The sequence below is a fragment of the Alligator mississippiensis genome, chromosome 2, assembly GCF_030867095.1.
Source record: "Alligator mississippiensis isolate rAllMis1 chromosome 2, rAllMis1, whole genome shotgun sequence".
NCBI classification, from domain to species: domain Eukaryota; kingdom Metazoa; phylum Chordata; order Crocodylia; family Alligatoridae; genus Alligator; species Alligator mississippiensis.
The window spans coordinates 254,240,217-254,253,302 of NC_081825.1; the positions used below are offsets into that span (position 1 = coordinate 254,240,217).

General features: G+C 44.0%; 1 protein-coding gene across 6 annotated transcripts in view; it reads left to right on the forward strand.

Annotated features, from left to right (window-relative positions):
* The first annotated feature begins 1,627 nt into the window (after nucleotides 1-1,627).
* The window catches only part of AKAP6 (A-kinase anchoring protein 6), a 471,560-nt gene continuing 460,101 nt past the window's right edge, over nucleotides 1,628-13,086 (forward strand). For all 6 annotated transcript variants that reach the window (XM_059723036.1, XM_059723037.1, XM_059723034.1 and 3 more), the window contains exon 1: nucleotides 1,628-1,887. The gene's annotated coding sequence lies outside the window, so the exon portion shown is untranslated. The remainder of the gene's footprint in view (nucleotides 1,888-13,086) is intronic.

The following is a 13,086-nucleotide window of genomic DNA, read 5'->3' on the forward strand; positions in this document are numbered from 1 at the left end:
ACCGGAGGCCCTGGCCTGTAAAGCACTTAGTGCTGGGAGAAGTTTGGTGTTTTAAAGGGACAGAGCACACCCTGAACTGCTAATATTATGTTATACCCCAAGGGCTCATGTTTAAGTTGCTGTTTATAAGTACTAGTGGATTGGGCTGAGGCTATTGGGGGGGAAGGAGGAGGCCTCACTGGGGACCCACTACAGAGTGGGGACCCCAGTGCCAGTGCAGGCACCATGTTCGGGAGTGAATGGACCCTGGTGCTAGTGAGGGTACCATATTCAGAGTGAATAGACCCCAGTGCTGGGTGAGCAGACCCCAGCACCAGGGGGTGCTGAGAGGGAGACAGGGCTGCGGAGAGCCCAGTGAGGACTGAAGGCCAAGCTAAATTAAGGCCTTAAAGGGACAATGAGTGAATGCCATCTGCGAGGCTTGGGGTGTGGTAAAGGAGCAGTTTGGAACCACGTATTTAGCCCATAAGGCTGAGGGTATTCCATGAGGCATCCATTTTGAAGCAGGACTCCAAAGAGATCTAGGAACCCACAGGGTTCAGTGGGGTCCAGCAAGACCATGTCTAGAATGCAAACTCAAGGGCAGCCTCCTAATTTATTAAAATTACCAGCAAGACACAGCAGGAAACAAAGAGGGTGCCTGTAGGGCAGGATTGGCACGATCAATGAGCCCCAGGGATATCACAGCCAACCCTGGGGACCCCATCCTGTCTGTCTGTCTGTCACACACTCACACACACTAACCCTCCCTGCTTGTGTGCGTGCACACAGACTGTCTCTGCCTACACACACAGACTGCCCCTACTGACACAGACACTGCCCCTGCCTATACGTGCACAGACACAGCCCCTGCACGCACACGCGTGCACACATGTGCGCATGTGCGTGCACACACACACTGCCTCTGCCTACATACACACACGTGCACAGACACTGCCCCTGCCTATACACATGCATGCACACAGACGCTGCCTCTGCCTACATACACTACCCTCTTTTTACCCATACATGCACACACTGCCCTGTTTTTATGCACGTGTGTGCACTCTCTCTTTCTCTCTCTCTCTCACATTGCCCCTGCCTACAATCATACACACTCTGTTCCTGCCTGAGCTTGCATACACACACATATTGGCGAGGCCCCGTGCTCTCCAGTCCAGTGATGCAGCCAGGAGCCACTTGGTGCTAGAGCAAGGCGGGGCTAGGAAGACAATGAAATGGCTGGGGTTTGGGTAGGGATGGACTGCTCAGTTCTGCCAGCTCCCCCTGGATCCTACTGCCCCGGCTCCTGCCAGCTTTGACGGGCAGTCAGGAGCAAATAAGTTTGAATTTTTATAGGCCCTGCATGCCGGATAGAATGGCCTGGTGGGCCAGATCCATCCCACAGGCCATATTTTGGCCACCCCGGCCTAATCCATAAACTAAATTGATTTCTTTAACTCAACATATGAAAGTACTTAAAATGTATTTTCCTTTATGGTGAGTTGAAGTACTGTTCAATGTTAGTGGCTTCTCAGATATGGAGCTATAGGTCTCTGGGTACACTGTCCCAGAAGTATGAGCCAGACTGGCTCTCTGATCTCCCTAGGAGGTTCCACAGGAATAAAGTTGTTGGCTGCTATGAGCCATCAAAGCTGTTAGAAGATTGTCCTGGGATAAGGAGGCTGTCAGCCTGTAGAGGGCTGAGACTCAACTGCAGGTAGTCAACAGTTGCCTGCATGGGAGGCTGGGACCAGCTGTAGTTGATAACCAGGAAATGAGAGTGGAGCTAGAGGGTGAGTTGTGAGTTCCAGGAGGAAAAGCAAGAGAGAAGAAAGGAGACTACTGTGCTGAGGGAGAAGTACAGAGTCTGGGTTGCTTCTCTTGAAGTCTGATGAATGACCACAGGTTTTGGTTTTGCTTTTGCTTGTTATTTGCACACTTGCTTATTTTGGGTGTTTGGTTTGTTTGGTATGGGAACAAGGCTGGCCATGTAAAAATCTGACTGGAAACCTGAACTCAGAGCTGATTGGCCTTGGTGAGAAAGCTGGGCCTGCTTATATGTGGCCCTCCTTATACGTAGTGTCTTGCTCTCTTTCTATAGAAACATTTTCGTTTTTGGTGTAAATTTTTATTTAAAAATTAATTTTAAAACTAAACACTGTCTAGCTTTACCAGCAGGTTTTTATTGTTTTTTCAACAAAATAAGGACATTTTCTGCAACAATATATATATTTTTCATTGCAAGCAATATTTTTGTTGTTGAAAACTGTTTCAATGAAAAATTTTCAGATATCCCCAGCTGTGAATATTTTTTCTCATCTACCCTTGTTGAAGCCAGGGAGTATGGGGCTTGCATTTATGGTCAGGAAAAAAAAGGCAAGTCCCATCCAAGACTGAGCTAACTCATGAGAGCTACCTTTCATCTGGCATAGTTGTCAATATTTGCCAAAGTTAAATAAAGTTATATTTTGCCTAAGCAAATCTTAGAAAAAGAGAGAAACTTAAAATGAGTAAATTGCCCAAAGTGAGTATGCAATTTTGTTTACTTACATTAATGTATTTTATCTTTAAAAAGTACTTTATTGGATGAAAAAAAATGATCTTATCAGTTATTGTGAAGCTATTGTCTTCTGGCCTTTTTATTTACATGTAACTTGGCCCCTTTTCTTACCCATGTTACTTTCATACTCATTCAGCTAACAGAGGTATCTTGCTGGTTTGCAACACCTGCCTTTTGAGTAAACTGTGAATGGAAGAAAAATGTTCCAGTCATGCCTCACTGTGTAAGCAGTATAATCTCATACTGCTTTTCTCCTTGAGCAGGAGAAAAAATCGCTTGGTTATCTCCCACTTTGATAATTAATGAAGAATTCATTGCCTGAGGATTTTATTTCTTAGTTTTAAATACCTGGATAGTTAGTCTTACAGTTCCGGGGCCACTCAGAAGTTGGTTGTAACCATTATTGGTCAACTGTGTGGTCTTTCTGCCACCTTGTGGAGAAGGATCACTAAACTTTTAAGATGCAAAAATTTGGAACTCTTGGTTCAGAAATGATACCTTTTATTAGACCAAGTAGGAAATTGCAAAAAAAATTATCATTTTCTGCAAGCTTTCAGGCTCAAGGGCCCTTCATCAGGCTCTGGGAAAATTAAAGATGGTAAAAAGCCCCCATAGGTAGGAAAGAAACTTCATTTGTACGTAGAGGTAGCTGAAGATGGAAAATCTGTCCCTCTGGGTCCATGAAAGTGCCTCTGAGTTGCTCTTTGTTGTGTAGATCAGGTAGGATTCCTTCCCTAGAGGTGTCCGATGGCAAGCAGGGAGGCTTAAAAATATTTTTTGTTGTTTTGCAATGAAGTTTAAAATTCAGAATCGGCTAAAATTAGGCATCTTCCATGTTTCAGGGATGTATTTGGTAACCGTGTTGGTCTGCAATAAAAGAAATGCAAAAATATAGAACTCTTGGTTCATAAATTATACCTTTTAAGATTTTAAAACTTTTCTAAACTTTATAAAGATTTTTCTAAGCTTTTAAGATTGCATACAAACAAGAACACTACATAGAAACCAGGATATTTCAATGTATGCTGTTACCATCTGTGTCTAGTGACTACCACAGCAGGGTAAAGACCATTAAAGACAAGTGTTTAAAGGACTTGAATTTTTTGTGTAATGGTAAAATGAGCTGAGGTCTCTTCTGGAAAGTCAGTATTTGAACTGGTGACAATTGTCCAAAGTGTATCATCATATTTGTTCCACCATCTCTGTTTTCTTAATCTCCTTTCTTCTAGGTCATTATATCAGTCCTTCTGGTAGTCTACTTTTTATATTATAGATGTTACTATCTTCCTTATACAGACATGCTACCTCCATCTGTTTGATTTAATAACTTGTTTTATAATGGGCACTTTGCCTTTCCCCTGATTTTAATAGTTTGGGCTATCACTATACTAAGGAACAAGCAAACATACATATTGACAAGTACATGAATTAATCAGTACCACCTGTCATTTATTTCCCTCTTCTAATTCTTCCAGCCTTCTGACCTGGAGGTAAACACTAGGCCTATGTGAAGCAGCTAGTATTTGCTTTGGATTCGGATTCAACTGATTTGGGGGACAGTGATTTGAATCACTGTCCTGATTCGATTTGGCCGAATCTCCAAATCAGCCAGGCCAGGCCCATCCCCCGCCCCTCTCCCAGCCCAGCAATGGCTGCCCTGCCTGCCCCAGCTCCCAGAACTTGGCAGGGGGGAGGCCCTGGCTCAGCAGGTGCTGCTGGGCAGGAGGCAATCCCCACTGCCCCATAAGCTCCCAAACCTCCCCCCCACTCCTCCAGCCCCCTCATGGATGCCTCACTCAGGCCAGCTCCACCCCTTCAAGAAAAAAAAACCTGAAGAAACCCTGGGACTCATCACTCCTGCCAGTGGAGGCAATCCCTGCTGCCCCGCGTGACATGGTGGTTCTGCATGAGCCCCCTGAAGCCCTGAGGTTGCACAAGGAGTTGTGAGCCCTGGGGCTTTTCTCAGCTTTTTTTTTTTCTTAAAGGGCTGGAGGCAGCCGGGGGGGAGGAGGTGGGGGTTAAGGGGGCTCATGCAGAGCCTGTCATGCAGCGTGGGGCAGTAAGAGGAAGTGGGGATCGCCCCCCTCCCGGCAGCACCTGGTGAGAACTGGGGCTTTTCTTTAAAGTATAGAGCTGGGGTGGGCAGGGGCAGCCATTCAAGGGGCTGGGGGGGCTGACAGGGGTCCCCCCCATGGTCCCTGCCTGTCTCCTCCAGCCCCCTCTCCCCCACCTCTAGTAATTACCAGGTCAGGTGGCTGCAGCTCCCTGCTGCAGCCACCAGGGACTGCCTGAATCATCAAAGTTCTCCAAATCTTTGCCGAAGATTCGGAGAGCTTTGAATCAATTCAGACCTTTAAATTGGTCCTCTGATTCGATTCAGAGATTCGGCCACCAAATCGGGCCGAATTTCCTCCGAATCGAATCGCCACCCAAAGCTTCGCACGGCCCTAGTAAACACTAAAATAATACTGCTGCCAAGTAAGGGTAATTGCTGTGGAAGTTAAATGGGGTGTCATTTCTGGATGAAGTTTAATTTATTTGGAGTGGCTTATTGAATACTTTCTTTATCCTCCTTATTGCACCTATAGAGAAGTTCAGCTTGCTAGGTATGTGCTCTACTTGTAATGTCAGGTCAGCTTTCCTGTGTGACCTTATGCAGCACAGAAGGGACAATATCAAGTCTTGCTGAGCCCTGGTGACCTCCCAGAGGCACAATGCTTCCCAGAACTCCCTGGCACAGAAAGGGAGCATGCTCCTTCCACAACAGCTGCAATGTGTTCTCTGCGTCACAAGCAAGAGCAAATTCAAAATCAGATTGTTCAGTGTTCTGTACTTAATCTTTCATAGCTAATGTAATTTTAACTGTGGGCCAAGATAACAATTGGCCAGCAAAATAGACACACCCTCAATAGAATGAAAATGAAGCAAAGAATCCCAGGGCTGTCTGCAGCTATTTATTTCCTTGTATGACAGAGTAGATTAACTTGCTATATTGCAAGAGGAAATTCCAATACTGAAACATTTGGTGTCATATTATCAACTTTAGCAGCAGTCAGAGAAAATATGCTAGACTTCTTTTCTGCTATAATTATTGCCATCAGTTGTTATTAATTAACTACTAGTTGCCTCTAGCCAAGCTACTGTTCATTATAAAGAACTAGTCCTCCTATGAAGTATTAAATGTCTGGGTGACCTCTCATTCCATGAAGAGAACTTTCTAAAGTTGTTTGCATAGAAGGTCTAAGGGAGCTGCAAAGGAGGAAACAGATGAAATGACCTTCAAACCTTTCAGATCTTGGGAGCCATAAGAAGGGGAGTTTCCAATCCCACAGGGGGATTGTTCCTTTATTGTACTTTGCTCCTCTGCAGTCTTTCTCTTCTTGAGGCCCTTGGGTGAGCATGCGAATGCATTGGCACAGTTCATACTGCATATGTCAGAGAAGGAAATGGATAGCTGTACTGTGGGAAGGAGGAACTCTCCAGAGGCAGCTTCTTTCAAGCTGTGAGCCTACCCTTACAGTGAAAGGAAGAGCCTGCCCCACCTCAAAGAACTCCAAGCAGAACACATTTGACATCATTTTGTGAGATGGGAGAATGATACAACAGAACTGCCAAGTGTCTGTCTGTCTTTCTGTATCCAGAAAAGAGGCATTCACTGCCCTGTCCACTAAAGCAAGCAAGGGGGACTGACTGGGGAGAACAAGACCCTGGCATCATCTTGTAGTCAGTGAAGTTGTAAGATGGGATTCAGCATTGTGAAATATTAAAAAAAAAAAATTAAAAGCATTTATTATTGGCATGCCATAGCACCTAGAAGCTCTACCCTGGGAGCTAGGTCTTGGTATATGCTAAGTATTGCACAGCCCATCATTTTGTTACAGGAAATCATGTTTACCTTGGAACTTATCCAAAACATCTGAAGAAGTTTTGTCATAAATGAGAAATTCTGTGTTGCATTAAAATACACACAGTTCTCAGAAGCCACTTAATTTAAAATTGGTACATCAGCCAGTGAGAATAAATCATTTACTACTTTGACTTGGTGTATGCTGTGTTCTGTAAGGCAGAGCAGCTGGAATCCATACCAGGAGTGTCCTACCTGTGCCAGAAGTGCCATGGGCAGCCTCTGTGTGGTACACAGCAGCCTGGGGAGGTGTCAAGCAGCACAGTGGCAGATGAGGGCAGGGAACAGAAAACAGAGCAGCAGGTTGGGCAGGGTGCACCAGGGCAGAAACAGGAAGCAGAGCTGCTAGGCTACCATCCCATCTACCCCCAGATTCCTCCTGCTGCCTGGATCACTGCCTGATGGCCCCTTCTGCCTATGCATTGGTCCCTAGATAGCCCCCAGCCCTGCAATTGGCCCGCTCATGGATAGCAAACCCTGCTGCCCCAGTCAGCCATAGAGTGGGCTGGGGGGGGGGGGGGAGGCGGAGGTTCTCTTTCCCTGCCTGCTCCTGGGATTCCTGCATCTTGTGCCATCCCTGCATGCCCAGATCCAGCCACTGTTGTGCCTCTGGGCTGAAGAGGACAGGCATATATAGTGGGGATTTAAGGAGCTGTGGGTTCTGATGGGGGCTATATCTGGGTGCATAGGGGTGGTGCAGGCTTCAGGGAGCCTGGGAACAGGCAGGGAGGGGGACCCCCCCACCACCCTGCCATCTGCTACCACTGCTCTCAGGCTGGTTGGGGTGGCAGGGAGGTGATTTGAGGGTGGAGAGACTGTTTGTGTGGGGTGGGGGATGTGATCCAGGGGCTGATAGGAGGGCAGAGGGGGTAATCCAAGTGACCAGAGGGGGAGGGGCTTCTTCCCCTTCCCCCTATCTCTTTGGCCTATGGCATGGCTAGGGCCTTGGCAAGCAGGTCAAGAATAAGCAAACTTGCAGGTCCTAGCCACTCCCCTGGTTATCAGCAGTCTAGCCTCAGGTCTGAGCAGTGTCTGTTAGAGAGGGTGTTAACCCTTAATGTGTGAATGCTCACAGCATATGCTAACTTGAACGTACACTAATTCTGAGGAATGTTAGACTATGTGGAATCTCGCCCTAACTTGGTTTTGAAAGTTGAAATAGGCTCGTAAGTCACATAGGCCCTTCTAAAGATCTACCACAGGGCCAGTCTTACCTCGGTGACTATACAGTGTACTATGAAATGGTACTTTCATCTATAATCAAAGCATTCATGCTTCATTTGTTAGCATAGATCAAAAAAGGGATGTATATTGGGGAGACAAGGTTAGCAGGAAAGGACAGTACTCTTTTGCAAACTATAGAATGGGTTTACAGTGGCTGCTTAAATGAGTTTACAGTGGTCCATAAATTTATGAATCTACCTAAGTCTTCACAGACTGAGCACCTTGACCTGGGATGTATGAAGTATGTATTTCCTCCCCAGAGGAAACAGTAGCAGCTTAATGCTCTGTTCTGTGTACTGTGCATACAAAAGTTTACAACAGGAGGAGTTGCAATGAGACTTCACACACGCAACTGATTTGGGGAGAATTTTCTACATCTTGTTTCAATTAAGAGTGCTGGAGAGAGAGAAAAAAGAAGGTAAGAGGAGAAGAGACTAGCTTGCCCACTATTAAATTGACCCTGTTGTCCAGGGGATGGTGTACTGTGCAGGGAGCCCAAGACAAATTAAAATCTCTTATTTTCTTCCTATTTATATTTCAGGGCACTTTTTTTCTTTTAAAAAAATTACAACTCAACATGATTTGCTGAAATGTGCTACTATCTCTCTGAGCCACTTCAGTGCAGCTGAATCCTTTGCAAATGTTCTACCTGTCGGCCCCTTACCCATAGTAAGTGAAGCTAAACTGCCTGGAGATGTTCCTGTTTCACTTATGGGTAAATTGCTGTAGTTCAGCTTTTCTTATGATGGGCTCAGGAGTGGTAAGTCCCTATTCCTCTCCTGCTGCTTTCAAAAAGGGTAATTGTACACTTGTCCATGCTCTGGATTTTCTTTTGCTTATGGTATTGATTGGTGCAGAAGGTTAAGAAAAATGAACGCCTGACCTAGCAAGCTGCTGTGGTTGTGTGCGCCTCAGTGGAATGTTTTTCAGGATTGCGGCTGACACCTACAAGCTTATATTCACATCTGCTACTTCTACCAGCATTTAATAGAAGCAAATGATAGTTTAACATAGATGTCACAGAGATGTTTTTCAGGGTTCCTCAGAAGAACCTTGTTAAACTTGTCATGTCATTGATACCATGGCAAAAGAGCAATGCCTTCTCTAATCTGATTTTTAAAACAACTCTCAGTGACATTCTCAAGGGGGCTCCTGTGATCCTCTAGCTAAAATTCTGTCACCAAATTTAAAGGAAGGATGCCTGGAGCAATACACCTTCCTCTGATAGTTTTGCTGGATGTGGCTTAATTAGCAGATAAAAATGCATCTGAGAAACCATTTAAATAGTGGAATGGCCTAGTTTGTACCAAGTGGCTGGCAGTTTCATGAATTGCTCCCAGGCAGAGAACCTATGCAGACTTATTCCACTCCTCACTTTACAAGGTTTTGATTCCCATATCCTCTCTAAATGATGTATGTTGACTAATATGCTATGCAAATAAGGTGCAATTCTTACAGTGTAAGGAGCCTGTATAAACTTCTCCAGCAAAGGACAGCTTAATACTTGATTATTTGCCAGTACCTTCAGACTTCAGAGTTGCCTTCTTGGGTCTGCAATGAGCAGTTTGTGCAAAGAATCCTGACACCATGTGGAGCTATGCACTTGATCAGGGCCTTCGTTGTGATTACAAGCAAATACTTTTGTTTAAATGGAAAAAGTGCTTGTTTAAAAATTTAACAAGGTGATTGAAGGTTGGCATCACAGGGCTGATTGGAGACAGGACTGAATTAGAAATGCAAAGTGAAGTGGCAGTAGGTTATAAAGAAGATGAGCCATCTGTTTGCCATTAAGAAGGGAGAGCCAATTGGATGAAATGTTCTGAGAGACAAACTAGGAAAATATCTCCGCTTCAAGGTTCTAAATGAATATGAGTAGAGCAAGGCTGCGTTTGTCAAAGTTATCTTAGAGAAGTTATGCAGAAAAGCTGAAAGATGGATGCTTTGTCTCTCTCTCTAGGTTCTCAAACCCGGTCTAAGTCAAAACTGATGCCCAGGTTGGCAACCTGGTGGGCAGGCCAGATGATGGTGTTCCACAATGTAAATTTATTTCTACATTTCAGCTGTTTCATGCAGATTGGCTCTGTTGCCCATCACTTTAGCCATTGGACCTTCTTCTTTCCACTTCCACTGAGCAAGATGTCCTACTAGAAAGGTCTTGTAAGTGCTGATGACTGGTGAGATAAATTTATCCTGCTTCCATGCAGGGTTATGAACTTGAGGTCATATCCAGATTGGTGGTCAAGGGCAACTTTAATTTTGTGAGTAAAGCAGTTTCTTGGGAGAAGAGAAACATGGCTCTCAAGTCCCACAGGGGGTCCAAAACTCAGTCTTTCATCTAGTGGGCAAGTGCTCCAACTACTAGGCCATTGTGCAAAAAGTGAGTTGCACAGGAAGAGGGACTAGGTGTGGGAGAGGTACCAAGTGATTAGAAGCATTTAATGAACAGCTTGAGGCAGCTGCCAAAGCTCTAGAAAAGGGCAGGAATCCAGATAGAGCCTTGTGCTTAGTGTTTCGTATTTGCTATATCTAGGTACCTCCAGGATTTCTGAATTGCTCTTTAGAAGCACTAAGGTCTCTTCATTGATTGTATAGGGAACCAGCCTATTTAACTATGATGATTTGGATTGCTCTGTTGGGAAAAGTGCCTAATTTTGGGGGCGTTACAATGCTAGTGTAGTGGTACCCATGAGACCAAGTTGGACCTGTCCCTTGATGCCTTCTGAGGTCCATTTCATCCCTCCATTTCTATTATTTTGGTGAAGTAGAAATTTTAATTTGGTAACACCACCTGTTAAAGAGACTGTGGTACAATGAATCGGACACTGCTGGAAGACAGGTGATTTTATTTGTTCTTTTTCCAACTTGCTCTGTAGTCTTAGAAAAATCATTCATCTCTCCCTGCCTCAGTTTCCTCAACTGTTAAATGGGCAAAATTAAACTTGCCCTTCTTTGTATTTTCAGGCTTTCAAAGTAATAGAGCTGTTTATTATTATGATGATCCCAAGCAAACTGCAGTTATGATACCAGCTGCAGAGAACATAAAAGAATTGAAGTCCAGGTCCCTCTACATATACACATCCAATATTGTCATTGGGCCAGTGGGTCCAGGAGTCTAACTTAAAGTCAAGGACGGACCTTTAGCTTTATGTTCCAAGCCTGTTGGATAGTTAAAGCAGCCAATTAAAAAAATAAAACACACAGAAAACTGAGTAACTTCATATAGCGGGCAAATAAAAACACTTGTCCTTTTGATCATTATTACAAAAGAGTGGGCAGATATTGTGGTTTGCTGGGTAGGTAAATGTTCATGATACTGCTGCAAGGGTGATTAAAGATTTATTTCTTGTTTCTTTCTGGCATTTTAAAATGTTCTTGAAATATTGTGAAACTCACAGTATATGAATGAACTGGGGTCCTTCTCTATTCCTCTTGTCTTGTAAATAGATCTAATACAGTAGATGATTATTATTAACTGAAAGACTTTCATTTGTAGGGTTTACAATAACCTATTTGGTTAGACTGTACAGTAACCAATTTCATTGACCTAAATTTCTAGAGAGAATAAGAAGGATGCTAATACATCCTAATACATAAGATTCCGGATTTCCTCTTAATTAAATTTGAAAATTATCTCCTGTTGAGGAAATCCACTTTGAGAATTGACAGCCTTGTAATTTTCAGGATATCAAGGATTGTATGTGTAGTCATAAAACTACCACTAAAAAAGTAGTATGATAAAATGATTTAACTTTTCACCTGGGAGCCATTTGTTCTATCACCAAACTGCCTAAAACACAGCCAAGCATGTTTTAAATGAACACTGTTCAGGTGGCAAAGGTAAGCACTCAAAAATCAGGGCATACTAGAATTAAGATTGCAGGTATGACATTCATTTTGTCTCCTTATGCTACACTCTTTACATGATCAGATACTATTTCCTCATTTACTGCATAGGGTGGACCTGCTCTGAGGTTGAATCAGGATTGCATAGTGAAGGGAACTGCTGCAGATAGGATCCCTGCCTCTTTTGTTGCAGAAGCTGGGAGGTAAATAATAAATGAGCCGGGGAACTACAGCGAGAGAGAGGTCAGTTTCCTGGTTAAGTTAGTTAACCACTGCTCTAGGGCATCATTTCTCAATGGGTTTTTTTGGTACCAGGACCCATTTGTAATCATCAATGACCCAGTAAATAGTTTAAATAGAAAATGCACAAGTGTTTTGGCCCCCAAATACTTATTACACACTACAAGTTAAAGCAGCTCAACTGTCTTAAAGATAGAAATCAATATCAACAGAAAAATATTAACAGCAATATCAACATTACCCCCAAGTGACATTCATGTTTTTCCATGCTTTTCTGTGATTGTTTGCAATCCTTTCATATATTTTTGTGACCCACTTTTGGGTCGTGGCCCACTGGTTGAGAAATGCTGCCCTAGATAACTGCGTTCTAACTCTGCTGCTGGTATAGAGTCTATATGCTAATCAAGTCACTTTAAGCTAAACGTTTTGTACGTGCTCTTCCTCTATTCCTTCCCTATGTGCCTGAATTGAAGTCTTGGGAACTGATTTACAAAAGTGCTGAGAACTTGCAGACCAAATCAAAATCAATAGGACCTGTGCTTTGAACAAAGTGCTATACAAGGCTATGTGCTCTGAAAAAGATCCCCAATAGTTCTCACTGGGCAGAATAATTGAGTGAGCATTTTGATTTCAGTCTCTGTGCAGAGATGGAACCAGAAGGGGTGCAGTGATATAGTCCCATTGCCTCTCCCCCCTCGCCCCACCTTTGGCTGTGTTGCATGTTTGCTCTTGGCTCAGGGTCTGGCTCAAGCCCCTCCTTTAACACAGCTCTAGAGCAGTGCTGCTGCTCATCACCTCCTTTCCCCTGCTGTGGAATTCAGGGGGAAGGGTGAACAGCAGCAGAGCTCGCCACATGGGCTCTGGAGCTGCTTGATCAAAACTCGCATCACATGTGGCACAATTGAAGTGGAGGGACTGTAACCCCTTTCCTGGATTGGCTAGTATGTCTGTGCCTGTCCTCCTCTCCTATAAAAACTGGAGTAAGGCAATATGCCATCTAATGAGAGACTTCTGAAAAGTAATACATTATTATTTGTTTAACACTCTACTGATGAGTGCTATAGAAAAGTCCATTGAAAATCTGTCTTCAGAACTGGGTTTTGACTTGGTGCAGTAAAAGAAGTCTGGGCGCTGGGGCATTTATAGACCTGCTCTGGGAGGTGTTGAGGTGGGGAGGGGGAACAGCACTTCTATTAGCAGGCTTTTAGAGCTGTTCTAATTAAAGCACCCAAAGCATCATGTGTATCAGCATCCCTGCACTGAGAAATGGTGGTGGGGGAGCTTTAACTAAAGCTTGTTGAACGAGCTTTAATTAAAATGCCCCTACCACCAT